This window comes from Myotis brandtii, unplaced genomic scaffold (assembly GCF_000412655.1).
Source record: "Myotis brandtii unplaced genomic scaffold, ASM41265v1 scaffold125, whole genome shotgun sequence".
Taxonomy (NCBI): Eukaryota; Metazoa; Chordata; class Mammalia; order Chiroptera; family Vespertilionidae; genus Myotis; species Myotis brandtii.
In genome coordinates, this window is record NW_005354385.1 from 16,280,588 (window position 1) to 16,290,138 (window position 9,551).

The following is a 9,551-nucleotide window of genomic DNA, read 5'->3' on the forward strand; positions in this document are numbered from 1 at the left end:
TTGGGTGGGGGGGGGGCCGTAATGGGGGGATAAGGACACATATGTAATACCTTAATCAATAAAGAAATTAAAAGTCAAAAGAAAGTAAAAAGCCACAAGCTCTGACTGCTCTAATACTGACAATGGCTCCTTAAGAATTCTTCCTGTATTCTTTACTTCTGAGTAATTATCTCTGCAGTTGAATTTAATACTAGTACATTCTATGATACATTATCCATATCTTTACAATATACTAGTATCATATTTAGAAAGTTGACATTACTCATACAATCAGCAAATATCTGAATTGTCTATGAAGTCATCTCATGTCACTTAGTACCTGGGAATCTTTTCTAAACACCTCTGGTCAAATGGTCATTCAAAACTCCCGCAAAACCTCTAGTCAGAGGAAAGTAAGAAACGCCATGTGTTGGTACCTTTGTATCCCTGAGCCTACTGTTTCTAGCAGGCTCTCATTAACTACTAGCTAAAGGCAAGAGTGCGCTAGTTGGCAGGGTGGCACTTTCATCTGTGAATCTCCTATCTGTGCTTCTCCCTTCAAGCAAGTGAAACATACTCCATTTTAAGAGGAATCATCAACCACAAAATAGATTTCCACTACCAAACAAAATATATTTTCAAGTAAATTCGAAAATGTCCCCTTCTTTTCTCTAAAGCCTGTCTCTCCAACTATACTTTGTTTCCTGTGGCAGGCTGAATACTGGTTCTTCCCAAAATGTCCATGTCCTAATCCCCAGAAGCTATGCCTATGTTACAGTACAAGCTGGAAGACTTGAATGTTGACCCTAGTCCTCTACCAACTCTCAGAGAATCAATCCTTATCTGGAAAATGAATTATTTACACAAAATGATCTTTAAGTATTTTCCTATTCATAAAGGGAAAAATGTTAATATGAATTTATAAACATATTCATGACCTGAAAGAAACTAATATATGTGTATATTTATCAGATGACTAAAATAATGCAAGTTCCTACAATTTAAAAGTCATTTTCAGCTCTAGCTGGTTTGGCTCAGTGGATAGAGCATCACCCTGTCCACTGAAGGGTCCCAGTTCGCTTCTAGTCAAGGGCACATGCCTGGGTTGCAGGCTTGATCCCCAGGGCGGGGCGTGCAGGACGCAGCCGATCAATGATTCTCTCTCATCATTGATGTTTTTAACTCCCTCTCCCTCTCCCTTCCTCTCTGAAATAAATGAAAATATATATTTTTTAAAAAGTCTTCTCCATTGTTTAAAAAATAAAAGTCATTCCAGAAAGTTTAAGTACTTTTCTCTTAAATGTCATCAATGTTGCAAAAATATAAAGGAATACATTGATTTGCCACAAATCAATGCCAGCCTACCGATTAAAGACAAAATTTTGGCTGCTCTTCTCCCAAATATTATAAATCACGCATAACAAACTCCCAGGGGATGTCTTGCCCTACTCCTCTTCATATTCATCAAGAAACACCAAGTGCCTGTATAAAAGTTACACACTTCTTTACAGGGAATGCTGTAACTTAAAGAATAAGATCTTTCAGTATCTTAAACTTCATCAGGGGAAAAGAAGTAGAAGACACAATGCATTTTAAAATAGACCTCAACTCTCAGCAGATTTATTACCGTCAATCCCAAGTAACAAGTTTATTTATTTTTTTCCAAGCAAACAAGTTGGATGGCACAAGAAATTTCATTGAAATGCATACAATATTTTCAGTCACCAGCAGTATTATATTCAATTTTCATTTTTTTTCATATAAACTATTGAAAATGTACTGAAAGCTGAGTAACTATTACCCAAGTAGCTGACATCATTCCTATGTCATTAGCAGACACTTATAATTATTCACACACAAAATAAGAAGTGATCATACAGACAATATAAAAACCTCTAATAAAAATAGTCAATGAAGTACAATTTTGGTCACGTCAGCTCCATTAAAAACAACAACAAAAGAACAAAACAAAACAAAACAAAAAACTCCAAATTTACTTCTCTCCATGTAAAACATTACTATGCAGTGTGATTGTAATGCGTGCATTCATTTACTCATTCAACCATATTTACTTAGCACAGATTACACATGAAGCACTGTTAGACCTAAGCAGATCACAGATGAGTATGACATAGTTCCTACCTAAAGTCACTTCAGTGTAGTATGTTAAGTGCCAGAAGAGATGCACAAATGATGTGCTTTCAACCGTACAGAGAAAACATTACAGAGACTGACCAAGGCTTCCTTAAGGAAGAGGCCGTGGACCTTAAAAGGGAAGGATTTCACTGGTGGGAGCAGGAGGCAGGGAGAATTCCAGGCATGGAAAAGGAACATGGCATAGATCTGGGAACAGTAATATATTCTGATTACACTAAAGGAATAGGTAGAGAATAGCAGGATACAAGATTGGGATGGTTCACTGTAGTCAATATTTTGGACAACTAGAAAATTAACTTTAAGAATCTGATGTTAATTTTGGGATTGGGATGGTTCACTGCAGTCAATATTTTGGACTAGAAAATTAACTTTAAGAATCTGATGTTAATTTTGTAGGCAATGGGGGTCCAGTGAAGATTGTTGAGCAGAGTGATGTGACTAAAGCTGTCCTTCTGGGGAAATTAATCTGGCACACATTCATCAGGTGAATCCATACGAAAATACTGTAGATGCCACTGTTTTCTTTCATAGACTTCTACCTTATAACAAAGTGTCGTGTCACCCTGTCATTTAACATTCTACCTCCTGTTTCCACATATGCTTTGACTCCTCTTGTGCTGATCTCTGAATGTGCCATATAACACAGGCTACAGTATCCAAAGAAGCCTTCAGGAATGAGCCAGTGCTACCTTGAAGAAGAACAGAGGCATGTCCAATAACCTTCATGCTAAAAACAGCCCAGACATCACTTTAGGAGCCAGAAGTCTATATTTAGATTCAAGTGCCTTGATCAAAACGATAAGCCTAGAGGAGCAAGGCATCTGCAGGAGAAAGAATAATTACCATATTGGGTACTGGCCTCCTGGGGATGATAATTTCCACTTTATAGTAATGCAACTGATGATCAAAGATGTTAGAGGTTAACTTGCTCAAAACCACAGTGCTGACATAATGCTTGGCAAAAGTGGGACCCAGAAGGGGAAAACAGAAGAGGGAAAATAATGAAACACATAATGTTCTTTTAGCTAAATAAAGACTGTAGGTTTCAGATGAAATGAGCCAACCAAGCACAGAGCAGGAAGAGTGAATGTTTTAAGACAGTGTTTTCAACATATTTTAGTGAAATGTCATAACTCCAACAATAAGAAAATAGACTACAGAGCTCCCAAAGAGAAGATTAAGAACCAAAAAACAAATCAAGACAAAAAGTCTTACACATAAACAGAAATCAAACTGGCAACAAACTTTTTATCTTCAGAACTGGATGCTGAGGGACAATGGATTAATAGCTTCAAAGTCTGAGAGTACATTTATTTTGAGCCTGGAATTCTATACCTAGACAAATTATTAAACAAGAGTGAATGTCAAGTGAAAAAAAATCCTTTAAAATAGAGCTTTTTTCTCAAATGCACTATAAATACCCTATGTGCTTTAGGCATGGTGCTCGGCATTCATTATTTCAAGTGCACTACTCTGACCAAGGCAGATTTTCTGCATAAAACGTTGTCTTTCGGTTAATATTTTTTAAATTTCAGTTTATTGGCCCTGGCTGGGTTGCTCAGTTGGTTGGAGTGTTGTCCTATATATATCAAAAAGCTTGTGGGGCCCTAGCTGGTTTGGTTCAGTGGATAGAGCATCAGCCTATAGACTGAAGGGTCCCAGGTTCGATTCCAGTCAAGGGCACATGCCTGGGATGCAGGCTCAATCCCCAGCAAGGGGCTTTGCAGGAGGCAGCCTGTCAATGATTCTCTCTCATCATTGATGTTTCTATCTCTCTCTTCTTCTTCCTTCCTCTCTGAAATCAATAAAAATATATTTAAAAAAAAAAAAAAAGCTTGTGGGTCTGATCCCAGGTCCGGGCACATGCAGGAGGCAACCAATTGATGTTTCCCTCACATCAATGTTTCTCTCTCTCTCTCTCCCTCACTCTTCTTCTCCCTCTAAAATCAATAAAAACATGTCCTTAGGTGAAGATTGTTTTTTAAAATAAGTTTATTGGAATGCTGTATTCCCCAAACATCCTCATCTCCAATATTTCTACAAATAAGTATTGTTAATACTGGAATTGACACAAATGATGTATTAATGTTTGAACCCATCAACTCTCATACCACAAACTAACAAATAACTTTACTGGCAATGAAGGGAATGGAGGAGAAGGGATGAGGTGGGATGGGATGGGATGGGATGGGATGGGATGGGATGGGATGGGATGGGATGGGATGGGAAGGGATGGGAAGGGAAGGGAAGGGGGTGAGAGAGAGAGGAGAGAGGAGTCAGTCAGGCAGTCAATAAGTGACGCTCCAGGAAATAATTCAAAGCAAAGATACTTACTCACTTTTATTTTCCCCAAATTCAGTCTGCTAAACTTACCATCAGAAACTGACATTTAGCATTATCTTCCAAAGCAAAATTTTAGTCTAGATATTAGGACCAACTGTAAAGAAAACTGCAGCTGCCATGACAATATTCTCACAGAAGTAAAAGACCACATAGGGAGTGACATGGAATCACTGCAGACAACATCAGAAGGAGGTGAGGATGCGAAGGGTCTTTCCAAAGATGGTGTTTGTCATGGCAACGTCTGATATAAAACATAGAGAGTCCCAAAGACAGTCCCTGTATTGTTCCGGATTTCACTCCTACTCATCCCAATCCTTCCCCATTAGAATCACAGTGGTCACAAAATATTTCTTAAGCCAAATGAGATGGCCAACTTCTCATCAATTGTTAAGAGACAAATTTGTGTTTCCAGTCTTCATATCCTCTCTAGGTAACAGGATTTTAAATGTAGAACAACCTTTTAAAATATTACACCACATGGAGAAAAAAATGCATTTAATATTTAAATTATTCATTTAATGGTTTTATAAGGATAAAGAAACTTCCAACGATGCACAGCCAAGGGTAGGCAAGAAATGCAGAAATATTGCCAATTTACCTCCTCTTAACAGCAGCATCCTTATGTTCTCTCATTAGACTTTCTTGTGCAGACCGAGTAGAACTACTAAATTAAGCAACGGCCAAAGAATTTCTCTACTCAATGCAACAGACCATCTGGTCGCTATGCTGTTTCTGCCAGTGGTCACAGCAGAAACTTCAAGAAAGCAAATGTGGACATCATTACAGAGCTGTCTGTAGGTGGAGAGAGAAAAAATATTCTTAACTGTAACTGTGGGAGAATATGCATTTTGACCACATGTTCAAATATTTATGAGGTGTGACTATGCGATGATACTGATTTAACAAATATAGCAGAATATATGGATGCAGCAAATGAGCAAAACTTCCAAAAGTGAGTGTCGCACCCTGGCTGGTGTGGCGCAGTGATTGAGCGTCGATCTATGAACCAGGAGGTCACTCTTCAATTCTGGGTCAGTGCACATGCCCAGGTTGCGGGCTCGAACCCCAGTGTGGGATGTGCAGGAGGCAGCAGATCAATGATTCTCTCTCATCATTGATGTTTCTCTATCTCTTCCACCCCTTTCCTCTCTGAAATCAATAAAAATATATTTTTTAAAGTGACTGTCTCAGGAGTTATTCATGTAGCTCTCATCATGTGGTGCTTCATTCTAAAATGTTTAAAAATAAACCTATATCTTTATTTTCAGCCATCTTTATCCGTTTATCTTTAACAAAGAAGAGACCCTTATTTTCTGGCATAAAGGGAAGGAGTTGTAAGCTATTTTAGTAACATGGTTCTAAAGTCAATGCAGTAGTTTTGAGTTCAGCTTGCTGCAGGAAAAGCTATTTTGAGAAAAAGATACTTTCTGTTGAAACATCCCAGATCTTTATTAAAATCCCCAATTCAGATAAATCATTCTAAGAAATGTATTTTAAATAAAATTCACATAATGATACATATCAGTGGCACAACAAAACTGAGTAGAGTTACAGCTTTTACCTGTTGGATGTACACATCACAGGGCATAGAGGTCTCGCCAGGAGCCAATGTGTATATTTACAGACATTTTAAAGGGGCTGAATTATAAGACTGTATCCAACTGCTTATTTATAGGGATTTGCGGTTATGGTGTGTTTGCTTTCATGATGCTGTCCTGCTAGGATGTATTTAGTTGAAATTACCTTTGGAAAAAATACTATCCTAGTTAAAATATTCCACTTTGCAGTTCTAGAGAAGATGTCACAGGAAGTTTTAGACATCCTACGTCCTCATTCTAACAATGTGCCTCTCCACAGGCAGTGTCTATATTCCCCCTAGCGAATACCAAAAACGTTCAAGTCAAGCAAGAAACGCAGAGCCTCATTAACTTCATACTCTTCCTCAGTTGAGGGCTCATGTCATTCCCCAGAATTGGCTCTCAACAACCTTCTGCTCTTTCTCAAAATCAGATAGTCACAAGGAATTAAGATCAGCCACCCGTGGGAATGTTTGTGAAGATTGCTATCAATCTCTAAAACAAGTCAGTTGTTTCGAAACTCCTGAGTAGTAACACCATCCCTAGAATCAACATCATCTCCTAGTGACTACCTTGAAGGAGACTGAACTCATTCTGATGTATGAATCCCGGAATAGAATTGGCATTAATAAATAGAATGGCATTAAGCTACACCCAAATGAAACTGCATTTGATAGTTTGCAGAAGAGTAAAACAACAAAACTATTACTTAGATGATGATCAGGTGCAAATTAATCTATACTCTATATTCAGCACATGGTGCCCTGACATTGGAGGAATCCTGCAAGATTCAACATGTCTCCTCTACTGCACTGTTTCATCTGCTCCTACAACTGAAACTACTTTGATAGCACTTTATACAAGTAGTTGCACTTTTTAAAATTTTATAAACAAGACACATTATATTCTTCATGTTATGAAAACATTAACTCCATTATTTTGCTATTATAATATTCTATTAAAATCAGTCATGGTGATCTGATCTATTCTGATGGTGACCAGATCAATGGTGACTAATCTAATCTAATCCATATTTGCAAAACCGCCACTTGATTATTTTGCAAACATCTACATCGAATGGGTAATAATAGCATGGCAATACGTGGCTGTAATCCAAATCAATTATTGTTGACCCAGTAAAGTATTTGGCCTTAATGAATTTCTACCAACCTTAAGAAATTTCTTTCAGTTTTAATACTAAATTGATTGGAATAATACATGGAAATTTTTGCATATTTCAATGACAGTTCTTCTCAAACCTCGCAGTGAATGAGATGAGTTGACACTTAAAAATACTCCTCTGTTTTGTTTTGTTTGTAACATTGAGGCTTACCATATACAAGTCGAGTGGCAGGCCTCGTATGCTGTGTCTTGTTACATAAAGCTCTTGCCAGAATCTTAGTAAATATAACATTTTAAAAGTTTATCTTTGTATAGTCAGAAAAAATATGGTAAGTTAAACTTAGGTGAGAATTAAATTATTGTTTTGTCTGTGGTTTTTTTTTTTTTAAATATATTTTATTGATTTTTAACAGAGAGGAAGGGAGAGAGACAGAGAGTTAGAAACATCGATGAGAGAGAAACATCGATCAGCTGCCTCCTGCACATCTCCCACTGGGGATGTGCCTGCAACCCAGGTACATGCCCTTGACCGGAATCGAACCTGGGACCCTTCAGTCCGAAGGCCGACGCTCTATCCACTGAGCCAAACCGGTTTCGGCTGTCTGTGTTTTTTTTACTAAGATTTTGTGCCTCATATCTACTGCTGAATTGTTTGCTCATTGTGTTAAAAGGAATTGATAAATCATCTTCACTTTACATTTTTATATAATTAGGTAACATAAAATGTAATTTGATGTCTAAGTTTGCCTGTGTGCTAATTGCAATGGTATATGCAAAAAACATTTTGGTATGACAAGAAGCTAGATAAATAGCTATTTTACTTAAAAACAAAAACAAAACCTCTTCCACATCAGTCTTGTGTGCAGAATGGTAGACTTGCTAAGACTAGGGATGGAAAAAGTTCTCAGGCAGATTACATTAGTGTTTGCTTTTATTGTCAGCATCTCACTGAGGTTGCCTTCCATTCCAGTCCATTAAGTAAGGGGTTTTGACCAAAACATTGCATTGAAAGTGTCTATTGAGTACCAAAAGTCTTGGGATGTTTCAAGACTTGAGAAAAACACAAACAAACAAAAAAAAAACAGTTACCTCCTTTTCTTTGCCTCCCCCTTGTGCACATCAATAACACCTCAAGCAGAGTCTTGGGCTCAATGTGTCTTAACAGTACTTACTTTTTTCAATAAAAGAGGGAAAGGGAAAAAAGTTATTCTGACCAGGTCCCCCTGGGTCCTACAACACCATGTTATTCATTTGCTACTCCTCAGAGAACTAGAGGACTGTTGTAGGAAGGACTGGGATCCTCCAATCCTCAGGCAGTTAGTCTGGAGGCCAGAGGTTTCCGAAGGCCTCAGACCAGTTCACTTCTCCATCATTCTCTCTAGTTCTCTGAAATCTTTTCCTGATCCCACTGCCTTCTTCTCCGAAGCAGTAGAGTAGCTATTACTCTGGGCAGCTGGGCCCCACACTTGGTAAATCTGGTCCAGGGCTCTGCTTCATAGGCTACTACTGATCTGAGAGAGGCTTCTGGGACCAACCCTGAACAAGCCAGCTCTGACTTGGAGGCCCTGTCTCTTGGGCACTGACAGTCTGGGATCCAAGCAGGTGGCTGGCATCAGCCACTGGGCACACTGTGTTCATGCAGCCTGCATCTTCGCAGTCTGGCATTTGTGTGCATGGCAACCTGCTAACAATCTGAGAAATTAAAGGAAGTGTGGGACCTGCATTTAGTGACACTGTACAAAGATCAACTCAGGTTCTCCTCTTGCCTTCACTCTGGTTGATAAAGGATTACAGCCAAGTACTGGCTAGTAATTCAATTCATTTGGGGCTCAGTCTCTACATTTGTAAAACAAGAAAAGAAATCCTCAATAAATCCCTTTTCTGCTAAAAGCTTGTGACTCTAGATCAGCTGTGGGCAAACTACGGCCCGCGGGCCGGATCCGGCCCGTTTGAAATGAATAAAACTAAAAAAAAAAAAAAAAAGACCGTACCCTTTTATGTAATGATGTTTACTTTGAATTTATATTAGTTCACACAAACACTCCATCCATGCTTTTGTTCCGGCCCTCCGGTCCAGTTTAAGAACCTATTGTGGCCCTCGAGTCAAAAAGTTTGCCCACCCCTGCTCTAGATCAATATATAGTATTTGATAAACATTTTTAAAATTTTTTTTAGATGCATTAAAAAGGTAGGAAGGATGGGACAGATACCCAAGACATCAGCAGGAGTTATTTCTAAGCAACACAATTGTGTTTTTAGATTTTGTTCAGTAGTTCTAGTTTTATCTTTTATTTGTATATAGTTCCTAATTTTCTATAATATTTAATAGTTCAAATAAATAATTGAAATGTAAATATAAATTTAAATTATAAA